We start from the raw sequence: 13,594 nt of genomic DNA, 5'->3' as shown, positions 1-13,594 counted from the left end.
TTTTCTACCAAAAACATATTCCACCATGTTATGAGCATTCTCTTGGGATGGATTAGAGGTAGCGTAATTTTTTTTCTTTTGTGTAACTATTTCCCAAAAGATCCCCAATGGATCAGCACAACTTTTGTGATAAGGAAAGAATATGTAAAGCAATTAGTGACCAAAAAAAAAAAATATTAGAGTGTTTACATTGGGCACTGTCTCCATGTAAACCACACCCTAACCCAAAAAGACACCCGGGGAGTCCTTCATTAAGATTGGCAAAGATGGAGATCAAGAGAAGGGGACTCTCACTATAAATATATGTCCTTACATTCCTTGAAATCATTAAAATATATATTTCAAGACAGCCCAGAAAAATAACCTAAATTCTGAAAATTCGAGACAGGAGAACACATGCATCATGTGATAAGGAAAGACTATATAAAACACTTTAAATGAAACATTAGAATTCCAGGACCAGAATGAGCAGCATAACCAATTCCCAGTGCAAAATAACCCTTAGGCTACTGCCCTGATACAAACAAAATTGTAGCCTCTCTGTGCTTGTCTTATACATCAGTCCCTATCCAGAGATGAAAATGCTGCATCTTACAAGCTTAACAAGTTTGCCTTCCAAATAGAGGGGTGAGTGTGAGGTGATGAAGTACATAATCTTCTGGATCAGAAGAAGTGGCTTTGCTAATTGCTCTTAGTGTTGCCTTGAATTCCAGTGTCGTCCACCGTAGAACTCAGGTGGGTCAAATAAGGTGCTGCCATTAGGAACTCGATCCATGCACTCTGAGGAACTAAGTGTGGGGCCATATTTTCGTTCCTATGATTTTACTGTCACCTTTCCTGGCCGTAGGAACCAAAATATTTAATAAGAACTATTCACATCACTTCAGGGGAGGGAAAATTACTCTGAACCTAGCAATTAACTAGAATTCAGATGGGACATTGTGAGGAAGCAGGACCAGTCTCCATTATTTTTTTTTTAATTTATTTATTTATACAAGTCAGAAGCAAGGGAGGGTGAGAGAATTCACCAGAGCCAGAGCGGGGAACAGAGCAGGCAGACTGATGAAGTACACTGCTGAGGGGAGCAGCGGGCGTGTCAGGAGAGGTCTGCTCGCCATGTGGGACCTTCGCCGGTGGCGAGAATCGAACCGGCACTGCAGAGGCTGCAGGCAGCTTTGCAGCCCAGCGCTCAGCTGCTGAGCCACTAGGGGAGGCACTCCATCTCTGTTTTTCATAGGCTCTTGATGTCTCCTTGGTCTCAGCTTTGCTGCTTCCAGTGCACAGGTACTGCTGAATGCTCTGCTGATGCATGCATTCCCCTGTCTCGATTTCTGTTCCTCTATTAATGTCATTGCCTATTTGAAACGTTCTCTATGTCAAGATTTCTCCATATTACTTCCTCCATGCTTCCTGGCTCATTTTCTCTGTTTGTATGTTCAAATTACAAAGAAAGGAATCTCAATGGATCAACTTCTCTTTGGGGTGGCTTGTCCATCACTCAAAGACCCACCTATAAATTTCTTTGCTCTTGAGTCAGATATCACCGCTGGTCCACTGGTCTATTCAGCCATGACCATGGAAAGTTGGCCAGGGGGCGGTATCATAATAAAAATGGCCACCTGTGGACAAACAGGTGCCGACTGAGATCTCTAGGAAGTACAGTGATAGTAGCATTTCCCTAGGACCCCTGCTCTAGCCCTCTTGCACACATATCCCTTTGAGCTTTGTTAGTATCCTGCATTATGTGTTATAGGGATGCTGCCTTGGGAAATAGATCCATGCTTTAAAAGTCACACAGTCCAAAACAACGTTACTACTCACTCAAGTGAAGGGTCAGAGTCAGCCTGTATTTTCCTTTGCTTTTTATGGTATGTCATCTTGGGTAATAGTTGACATGACCTGTAGCCAAGCCTGCTTGCAGAATCACTCGATAGAATCTTTGAGAACTTTATCAATAGTTGAAATTAGACCTCAGGCGATCAAGGTGCAGTAGAATACATTTTAAAAGAATTTAAGGAAGGCAGCATGTCCTGAACATTGAAAATGACTTGCTAAGTTTGAAGTTTGGGTATTATTCTGAAAAAACATAGTACCTGGAAAGTCAATAGAGAACACGGAAAGGAGCAACTTTCCTGGAGCCCTGAATCTGCACTCCTGCAGCCTTACTGGTATTCTAACACCCTGGAATGGCAGGGAAAGAAAATAAAAATTGACCTTTGAAACTCATTTCTAGCCATTCAAAACAGCTTTGGCATTTCCTGTAAGGAGTGTTATTTATGTCAACTCCCCCCAGTGTAACATTTTTCACTGTCTGTACTGTGAATCTCTTAGAAATACAGCAAACCTAGCAGTACCAGGGGAATAAGGACTCGTCTGCTCCATGTTGCAATGACACCAAATGCATGAAATCAATTTGAGTGAGGGCCCAGTCATGCCAAGACACTAAGTTAACCTCTTTTCGTGGCCTGGTTGGACCTAAGTGCTCTGTGTGTCCAAGAATCTCTCAGATAAGGAGTCATTTTACTCTTTGATACAGTCTTTGATAACACAACTGCTTTATACTCTGGCTAAGAATACCTTCCTAGAACTTGTAATCTTGATGATAACATTGTTTTCAGACCATATTTTATGATTAAGAGAATACATTCATTTGAAAAATGTCTGAGTGCCTCAATGTGCTAGATATTGTATTAGTGGTTATGAAATCAGATGAGAGATAGGGTGATTACCCTCAAGGTTCTTCAAATCTGGACAAGAAAATGAATAGAAAATTTCAGACATTAGAAAAGTTGAGGCTAAGCTAGGACACATAATGAGGCTAAGCTAGGACACATAATGCTCTAACATGAGTATTTCCATTCATGGCTCACATACATCTTTCTTGTTTTTTAAAAATCTTATTTTTTATTGTAGTAGCATTGGTCTACAACACTGTATATGATTTAGACATACAGGCTCACACCTCTTTACATGAATGTTACCACACCATACACACCACCATAACACCCATAATCTCTACCATGGTCCATTGGAACCCCTCCCCCTTTGTATATCCCTCACTCACTCCTTTTGTAGCCTCAATTCTGCAGTCAAGTTTCTAGAGTTTGTTTGGTTTAGTTTTATCTGTTCCTTTGTTTTGTTTCTCTATATTCCAGATATGAGTGAAACCATCCAGTATTTGTCTTTCTTCTCAGTTAATATTCCTAGCATAATCCCCTCTGGGCCCATTCATGTTGTCACAAATGGAAAGACTTCATTTTTAAAAAAAAAAAAAGATTTATGATTTATAGGAACTGGGGTACAGGCCATAGGTATGGGAGGTGAGAGGATCCACCAGAGACAGAGTGAGGAACAGAACAGGCAGACTGACTGAAATACACTGCTGAGGAGAGCAGCGGGCAAGTCAGGAGAAGTCTGCTCCGCCATGTAGATAGCTCCCTGGCCAGGGATCAAACTCATGGTGCAGAGACTGCAGACAGCTACACAGTGCTGTGCTCAACCCCTTGCACACCAGGGAGGCCCCAAGACTTCATATTTTTTATAGCTGAGTAGTATTCCATTATATATATATGCCACATCTTCCTAATCCACTCAGACATGTAGGTTGTTTCCATAACTTAGCTATTATAGACACCAGGGAATGGGATTTCTGCGTGATATAGTAGATAGGTCTCTCTCTAATATTTTGAGAAATCTACGTACCATTTTCCATAGAGGCTGGGCCAGTCTACTGTCCCACCAAGAGTGTGTCAACATGTTTTTGGTCTTTTTGGCAGGTGTGAAATTGTATCTCGTTGTGATTTTGATTTATATTACTTGATAATAAGTGAAGATAAGCATTTTTTTTCAAGTGCCTCTTGGCCATCTGTATGTTATCTTCTTTGGAGAATTATCTATTCTGCTCCTATACAGGTTTTTTTTTTTTCTTGTTATTGAGTTATATGAGTTTGTAGATTTTGACTGTCAGCCCTTTGTCTAATGTATGATATCCAAACATCTTCCCACATTATTTTATCTTTTTGTTTTAATATCAGTTTCTTTCACTGTACAGAAGGTTTTTTGCTTGATGTGTGACTACATCTTCAATTTATCTCTAAATAATGTAATTTACATACATACTATAGATTTTGGTGTCACTCGAGAAAGATGTGGAAAACTTTAAAGGTGGTACACTAAAGGAATATGAGAAATGGCAAAAAGTTATATTGTGATGGAACGTTTTAGTAGCCCACAGAGGAGATGTAATTATTCTTCTAAGTCTTCGTTTGCTATGTGAGAGCAACAAATTAAACCCCACTAATCTACCTTGCTGGATGGTACTTACTGAAAGTAAGAGGCTTCAATTATCAACAGCTTAATAAACTTACTAATCTGCATTAAATGAAAATCCTTTGCAAAATCATATTGAAACAATGCTCAAGTCATAATCAGCCTGACTGTTATCTACAGCCTGCTGTGGCTGAGCCCAGAATGCACTGTTAATCAAATTCCATGTTACTTCAGTCTGGAAAATTCCTAATAGTTGTGCTTTTTTTTTTTTTTTTTTTTTTTGGTCACACTAATTCATATAGTGCTTTTTAATCCAAAGAAAATTGACATTTAGTTTTAAGTCAAGCAAGAATGTAATTTAAAACTGCTTAAATCCAGCCACCTATTATCACACAGAGAAAGCCTGAAAGAATGTTTTATTCTGCATACAGCAAACTAGTAACCTATGCAAACAATTCCTCATAGGAAACACAGAAAGTACAAGTTTGTCATCACATTATCAATCCCAACCACAAGTGCTTTGGGAGGTAACAAGAGATGGGCAGTTTTCTTTAGGTTTACAGAAGGAGAAACTGAGGCAATGAAATGATTTCCCTGCTGTCAGAGTCAAGAACATAAGCAGGCTACTATTTCACCTCTATATTCTAAGCAGTCCAGGTGAGAAAAGGTAACTCAGAATCACTGAGTTATTGAGAACTCATGCAAATATTCTGCAAGTTCTTTAGATTGATCTCACATAGAAGCTCAAGTTAATAGTAGTAATGTCACGGATATTCATCAGTTAGGTTTTAAATGTTAAATAATAAGCAGAACATAAGAGTGTATTTGTGCATCTATGAAAAAACATACAAAGGGAAGGATAAAATTAAGCTGAACAGAGCACTTCAGGATTTTGTATTCAGTTTTCTGGACTAATAAGCCATTTAAAACCTGTCCGCACACACAAATGCAAACTCCAACTAACATCCAACCATTTAGGATTCTGTTGGCAGAATCAAATTTTCAAACATAAAAAATGTAAAGTTTTCTATTTTGGTAAAATGGAATCTAACAAGGACCATAATTTAAAAAGCTAGCTATGAAATTAAACTTCTGGTCTTCTCTATTTTTTTTTTAATTATGCTGATAATGATTTTTCAGATCATCTTTATCAGTCTGTATTTTCTAAAACTTGAAATCTTTTGAGCAAAGAAGAAGTATAATGTGATCTAACTTCCATGGGAAAACATAATAAATGGGCAATCACATATCATTTAACAAATGGCTGAATTTAAATGACATCTACTGACATTAAGAAAAGATTATATACCCCCAAAATAGCATTTGGCAGACCAGAACTTTCCTAAGATTTTTTTTTTCTTAGACTAACAAATATTCATTTGAAGACCCAGACTTTCAAGAAAGATAGTATGGACCCATTGTCCTCCTATAATGATAACAAAAACAAGGGTAAATATTTAATTTATGCTTATATATATATATATATATATATATATATATATATAAACATATTTTTTCAGTGTTTTCCAGCATGTGTTCTGTAATGTGCAACTGGTAGGAGTAGGACTTGGAGAGCGTCTACCAGCTTCAGACAGAAGGAAAGCACCGCCTGTGTGTGAGTGTGTATAGGTACATACCTGCTTGCCATGCCATTCAGTGTTATCTCAGGGGCAATACTTTAATACTGACAGTTACATTTTGCCTAATGTTTTTTCTGTTAGTTTTTTATTAGGGTAACATGGGTTTATGACACTGTATGTGATCCAGAGGCCCAGAATCACACCTCAGATGAGGTCACCACACCACCACCACCGCCAAGGCACAAGTAGTCCTCCACCATAGTCCATTTTGCTCCCTCCCCACTGTGTTTCCCCCTTCCTCTCCCTGTCTTGTAGCTTCAATTCCACAGTCAAAGTTTTAGAATTTGTTATGATTTTGGTTTTGTCTGACTCTTTGTTTTCTCTACATTTCATATACAAGTGAAGCCATCAATATTTGTCTTTCTTCTGACCTATTTCACTTAGCATAAATCCCTCCAGTTATCATCCATGTTGTTTTAAATGACAAGAATATCTTCTTTTATAGCAGAGTAGTATTCCATTGTGTATTATACCAATCTTCTTAATCCACTCATCTGTTCTTGGGCACTTGAGTTGTTTTTATAACTTGGCTATTGTAAGTAGTGCTGCAGTGAACATAGGAGTGCATCTATCCCTTTGAATTAGTGTTTTGTATTCATCAGGTAGATACCTAGGAGTTGAATTGCTCTGTTATATAATAATTCTATTTTTATGTTTTGAGAAACCTCCACACTGTTTTCCATAAGGGCGGGACCAGTCTACATTCCCAAAACTGTGTACTTTACTTCCAAAGTAGTTATCACACTTAACCCTCATATGCCACACAGGAACTTTAGAATAAATCTCATTATCAAATAAAACAAGCCTGTGGTGTGGCTGGAGGTAGTGAGTTGTTCTGGCTGGGCAGGGCATAGAAAGTTTGGAGACCTGAACTGGATTCCTGCCAAGGAATCTAGATTTTATTCTAGAAGTAATAGGAAGTCACTGACTTATTTTAAGATGAAGGAGAGGGGATGCCATGAGCTCATTCATCTTTAGATCATTAGTAAAATTACCCTGTATAATAGATACTGCAATGCTGAATACATGATATTACACCTTTGGAAAAACTCATAGAAATGCACAACACAGAAAAAGTGAGCCCTAATATAAACTATAGATTTTTATGACAATGTATCATGTATAGTTGAACAATTGTAGTATGCCAGTGCAAGATGTTAGATAATATAGAAAGAGTAGGAAGAGTTAGAGGTGGGAAGAGTGTATTTAAGACTGCACTTCTGTTCAAGTTCTCCTTAAAACTAAAACTACTCTAAGAATAAAGTATAAATTAAGGAAACAATCTTGTTGCTGGATAAAGAACTGGGTGGGGGGGTGGAGAAGTTAGGAAACCATTACAATATACTTTTTAAAATAGCGGCATTGGGCCTCCCCAGTGGTGCAGCAGTTGAGCGCTGGGTTGCGAAGCTGCCCGCAGCCTCTGCAGCGCCGGTTCGATCCCCGGCCACCGGGCGCGGGTCCCACATGGTGCGCAGACCTCTCCTGCCGCCCGCTGCTCCCCTCAGCAGTGTATTTCGTCAGTCTGCCTGTTCTGTTCTCCGCTCTGGCTCTGGTGAATTCTTTCACCCTCCCGTGCTTCTGACTACCCAGTGCTTGTATAAATAAATAAAATAAATCTTAAAAATAAATAAATAAAATAGCAGCGTTAACCTGACATCTTTCGGAAGAATTTTGCTAGCAAAAATTCATTTTGCCATCAAATAGTCAATGATCAGAATTTTACTTTAGAGTAAGGATGAGGTGGCCAGAAAACATAGAAGAGGGAAAAAAAAAATTCATCTTGCCATCCAAGGGAACACAAATTGGAGACTAGTATATATTTTTGCACTACCTACTAACATTTTTTTAAAGATTTATTTATTTATGCAGCCAAGATCTGGGGTACAGGCCAGAGATGCGAGGGGGGTGGTGAGAGGGTTCACCAGAGACAGAGTGGGGAACAGAACAGGAAGACCAGCTGAAATACACTGCTGAGGGGAGCAGTGGGCGAGACAGGAGAGGTCTGCTGCGCTGTGTGAGTTGTTCCCTGGCCGGCTGGGGATCTAACTCATGTTGCAGAGGCTGCAGATTGCTTAATAGTGAGGTGCTTAACCCCTTGCGCCACCAGGGAGGCTAGGGCTACTAACATTTTTATAACCTATTTATGAATTTGTGTGTGTTACTATGTGCATCAAACTTAATATAATTAGAGAAAGCAAATGTATTACTAGAATCTCCCAGGACTTAAAACCCCCCAGAGAGATTTTATATTAACATACTAAAGTAAGGAGAAATCAAAACGATACAGACTTTGGTAGTGAGTCTGTAAGAAAAGATGTTGATGATATTTTGAAGCCAGACCTGATAACCTTGAACAACCTTTAAGCTGTCACATTAGTACAATATAATCACGGACTGAATTTATCTGGATGACTTTATTTTCTACCTAGTCATCTAGTAATTTGACAGAGAGAGATGACTATTAGATAAAAATGCATTTACGCAGCATTAACTTAATACCTAATAATTTTTCTTTCCCAGAGAGTACAAGGAATAGCTTTACATTTATATTTCTGGAATTTTCTGCTTATAACTTGCCTCTGAAGATTAAAACAAAAAAAAAGGATTAATTTGCTCTCAGTCTCTTCAGTTAAATAATTATTGATTGTTAGGTTTAAAAAAACAACTTACAAATGTTGGGCAGACTGTGAATCATCATCTAGACTACATTTATCAATTGATAGGGGATAAGGGCAAGAGAACATCCAAAGTCTTGAAAACTCTCAATGACTAAACTGGAGATACTATTAATTACTCTAATGATGTCTTACTAGTGCTTGAAAGTCTTACTGAAACAAAATTAGAACCTTCCACGTGTGCCAGATTGCTAAAGTGGGGCATTCTTAAGAATGATTGGAGTCTGGAGAGAATTCTTTCAGGGATTATTTATTAATTCAAATCTCCTTATGTACTTTGTACTCTGTAGGACAAAACCCTGTTCTCTGTTACATTTTTGTCCAATTATAAAAAGAATAATGGGTCTGTGTATTTGTAAAAATGTTAAAAATTTTCAGTCTTATTTTCAAAAAGCTTCCATATATACTTACTAGGGACTAGCACATATTCATACTAATGAGGGACTAGCAACAAAGCTGTTAGGTCTGATTCTCAGAACCCTTGATTCTAAGAATTGGGGTTGACCTTGAAGATCACCAAGATCACCAAGATTAAGTCACTTCCCCAAGGTCACCTGCCTGGTTGTCAACAAGTCATAGCTGAGATTCATGTCTTGGGACTCCTAATTAGTTATGCCTCCACCAGACTCTGCCTTACTCCTGCTTTGAACAGATAAAGAATATCAGGATTTTAGAAATGAAATCCCACAGTCAAATTTAAGCCTGACTCTTGTGAGGATAAGAAATTTGACCTTAGAATTAGAATCACCTGTAGATTAAGTCCGTATCTCTTCCCAGAATACTTTAAGGTAGTTAGAAATAATGATAAAGAAACTTAGAATAATGAAAGTAAAAAATGGATATCTAGATCTAGAGACACAGCAAGAGACAGACTCTGTAATTTTCTCAGTAGTTAATCCTGATATGAAGACTCTAACTACTTCAAATACAAGTTCAGCTCTTTATCCATCCTCATGCTCTGCTCTTCTCAGCATCTTCCTCCTTCCAGAGCAAAAACAGAAAGCAAAATACAAATATGAATCAATGATATTACTCATCATATAAATTCCATACAATATAAAATATTTCCAGTTTCATGACTCAGCATGTCTTTGGCTTCTGACTTGATCAGAATTGTGTAGGAAGGAGTTGTGAGAGCTAAACAGAATTAAGGACCTAAAAGATGACATTACATAGCTCCAGCTCTGCATGTACTTGACAGAAAACAAAGTTGTGTTTCCCATGATCAAGCTTCCATGAATATAGAAAAACCCTCCAAGTCACTAGTTAGGCATAGATGGCAGCCCACTGATACTGCTTTCTAACAAATGATCAATTGTTTTAAAGTTCCTGGCTCTTGAAGAGAGATCATATGTCAATTTCCCAGTTTTGTTGTCATAATCTTGTCTTTCATTTCCTCCTTCAATGGGTGAAGTTTGTCCTATGACTGTTTTTTTAAAATATACATCAGTTTGTTAGGGCTAGTGTAGTTTGGTTTTCAGTGGATAAAGGCAATAAGTTCCTAAATGTGTACAGGTGGCTTTTTAATTTTCATATCACCAGGTGTGAAACCAGATATTGTATTCAACAGATAGTTAATCCTTGACCATAAAAAGGATACTTTTGAGACAGATATCTGTATGATTATCCAGTTTTTTAGCAATCTTTGAGGCTTGAAGAAATGTGTATTTTTATTAAGATCAGAATGATTAAAATACACTTGTTGCACAACAAAGTCAAAAACATATCCTGGCATAGGGTATAAGAGATGAAGGGTTTTCTGAACCCTCGTAGACACAAAGGAGCTTTGAGCCTATTGGTCTAAACAAATGGCTGATAAAAAAAACTTTGGCTGATGCTTAACCCTGTAAGCCCAAGATTATGTTGTATCATGAAATCTTGTATTACCTACCTATTAGATTTATTCTGAGTATTGCTTGTAATATTCTATGTGAAAGCATTCTGTGAACAGTAGAATACTTTAAAATGTAATGCATGACTGCCAAATAATTAATTGCTTCAAAATGAAGAAACAACTTTAAAAAAACATGGAAATATATTTTAAACCATTTATTAATGTCTTTGAGAATAACATTCTTTATGTATTCACATTACTTCTACATAAAAAATTCTGAATGCCTTCAAGTATAATTTACACATCATGACCTAGTGATAAAAAGATGAGTTTTATTTATAAATGAAAAGCATAATGTCTTGACATTTTTCTCAATCTAATGATAAAAATATAACCCAACTTCATGTTAAGGTGTATATGACTTAAGTTTAAAGGTTATAAAGCAAATTTTAATACAAATAATTTTCAGTCCACAAAGAACTCTCCCCCAAAAGTGAACAATTAGAGATAGGAAGTGATATTCCCATAGAAACTGTTAAAATTAGAAGAAAGAGGGAAGTGTTGTAGGTGAGGCTATGAAACTAGTTTTGCCATAATAGACCTAGAGTACTGTGTGTTTGCAGGTGAAATGGACAGTGGATAAATCTTGAAATGAAAATAATTATAGTATTGCATGACTTCCCCCCTCTGGTAGAAATGGGATAAGATATGAATGAGGGACAACAGTTGGGGTGAGTTATTCTGTCTGACAGTGACCATCCAAACTTTTCAAAGAACACAATGTTTTGTGCAGAATTTGGAAGAATGAGGAGACATTGAGTACATACAGAAGAAGATTCTAGCATTCCAGGAAAATTGTATCTCCCCAAGAAGCAATGTTTGTTAAATTGTAGGTTTAGCCATTGATTGCATATTACATGTTATCATAAATTCATCTATTAAAAAAAATGACCTCCTAATGTCACCCTAAAATCCACCTTTAGGAAACATGGGTCCACCTGTTGCCATCATCTTGCCATTCTGAATTGCTGTGCAAGTAAATCAAATGATATGCTAAGTTCCCTGTTACTACCAGAAGTCAAACACATCTAGGTGACAGCAGTAACAAAACCAAATCACTGCCCTCGGGGACTTACATACTCATGATGGGCACAGGCAAAAACAAACACATATAGACATGCTGTCAGATAATGAAGGATATGAGGGAAAAGTAAAGGAATAGTGAGTGGCTTAGGTGGGCCTTGGATAGGTGGGTGGCCAAGGAAGTTGTGTCTGTTGTCAGGTGAAATGGGGTGTGCAGGTAGAGGGAACAATGGGAGCAAAGGCCCCTGGGTGAGAACTTGCCTGACATCCTTGAGCAAGAGCAAACAGGCCAACCCCTGGCTTCTACTGGGATGTGGCCATGCCCACTGGTTTACATTTTGCCTCTGCAGCTTTGGAGCTGCCACAGCAGAGTTGACTGTTGCAATGGAGACTGTGTGTCCCCCAAAAAGCCTAAATTATTTACCATCTGGCCCTTTGTAGAAAATGTTGGCTAAACCTGCTCTGAGTCATGCTCTTTTTGTCAAATGTGGACATTAACAGCAAACATAAATGCTTTGGACATCTTTATAATAATGAAGTATGCATTTCCCATGTCAAGATCTAATTGCTACTTATAGAAAGTCTGGTCACAAGGAAAAAGAATAAGTATAAGAAAGAAAAAATCAAAATCAACAAACAACTATGAACCAGAGACACACTATGGGGGGTAGGGGGCAGGGAAAGGAGGGATTGGGGTCAAAATCAGGGGGGTGCAATTATATGGGGAATATAAAAATAAAATTAAAAAAGAAAGTCTGGTCACATGTATTAAAATTGAGCAATGTACCAATGGAAACTTTATAGTATATTCGATTCAAGTGTGATTTTTCTTAATGATGACATTGGAGAGTAAGACAATCTGCCCCTACATAAAGAAGGGAGAGGACAGCCACAGTTCATATTACACTTGTGGTTTCCTCTTGTTAGTATTCAAATTATATTCTCTCTAAACTACCTCTGAAACAGGCTGGTAATTGATCCTGTCAGGAGCTACATTGTTGGGTGATGCACAAGGTTTTGAAAAGATCCATATGGACAGTGTGGCCCAGAGCTACAAGTCTCTTTGGAACTAATTACCTTCTCAAATCAAAGGTCCTGAAGATCATCTGTGACCTCATATGAAACAAGTGCTGTATCGACTCTCCCTGTGGTCTTCGCTTAAACAAAACGCTTGTAGTTCTGGTGGCTAGTTTTCATGTGGAAAAATGATCTATAACCAATTTATTGAGTCTCACAGACATTTTATTATTCTCTTCCACCACTGCTTTCTCTTTTCTCTTCCCTTTTTTCCCTTTTCTCCCCTATTTCTTTCCCTGAAACCCTAGAAAACTCACCCTGCACATTATAGAACTTATACTTCCAAATATTCCCCACTCAGCTCCTTCTCTTAGCTGAATCCATCTTAACTGACAACCTCAACACTCCTTACCCAATCACTTCCTATTTCCATACAGCAGAACTTAACAGTTTTGTTTCTTTTTTTTTAATGTATCGGGAAATCTTCTGACCACACAAAATATGTTTCTGAATGCAGATATATGGTCACAGGAGAAAACCTTGAAAAATAAGAAAAAACAAAAAGAGAATAAAAATTAGTCGGTTTCCACTTCAGCATATTCCTCCTCATCATCTCTTTACTTAAAATGCACAAGTCTTCCATTTTGTGTCCTGCTTTTCTCACATAGCAACATGAAACTGTTTCAGTGTCACTATGTAATTGAATAGTCTTTTGAAACTTGATGGTGATCATCAAATAGCATGAACCATACTTCAATTGGCTTCCCATGTATGGACTTTTGTTTCCAATTGTTCTGTATTCTAAGTAATGCCACAGTGAACATCTTTGTGTACTCACACCCCTGATGATCCCCTTAGAAGTCATACTTAGAAAAGTTGCAGCTGCACAGAAGGAAGCCCATCACTCCTTTTTATTCTGTGGCCAGCTGCTGAAGACAGGCGAAGGGACTTCTTCACGGTGTGTCTAATGCCAAATCTCAGTGTGAGGTCCCGTTCAGGTCTTGTTTACCATGTTTCCTCAGTCCAAAGTTGGAAACCTCCCCCTCCCACCCCCCTGTAGTTTATTGTGCCTGTGT

General features: G+C 37.9%; 1 protein-coding gene across 10 annotated transcripts in view; it reads left to right on the top strand.

Annotated features, from left to right (window-relative positions):
- TRPM3 (transient receptor potential cation channel subfamily M member 3) overlaps nt 1-13,594 on the top strand; it is a 512,968-nt gene that overhangs the window by 240,847 nt on the left and 258,527 nt on the right. The window lies entirely within an intron of this gene.

The sequence above is a fragment of the Talpa occidentalis genome, unplaced genomic scaffold, assembly GCF_014898055.3.
Source record: "Talpa occidentalis isolate TD23 unplaced genomic scaffold, MPIMG_talOcc4v2.1 talOcc4.7, whole genome shotgun sequence".
Taxonomy (NCBI): Eukaryota; Metazoa; Chordata; class Mammalia; order Eulipotyphla; family Talpidae; genus Talpa; species Talpa occidentalis.
This window is presented reverse-complemented; position numbering and strand designations above follow the sequence as displayed.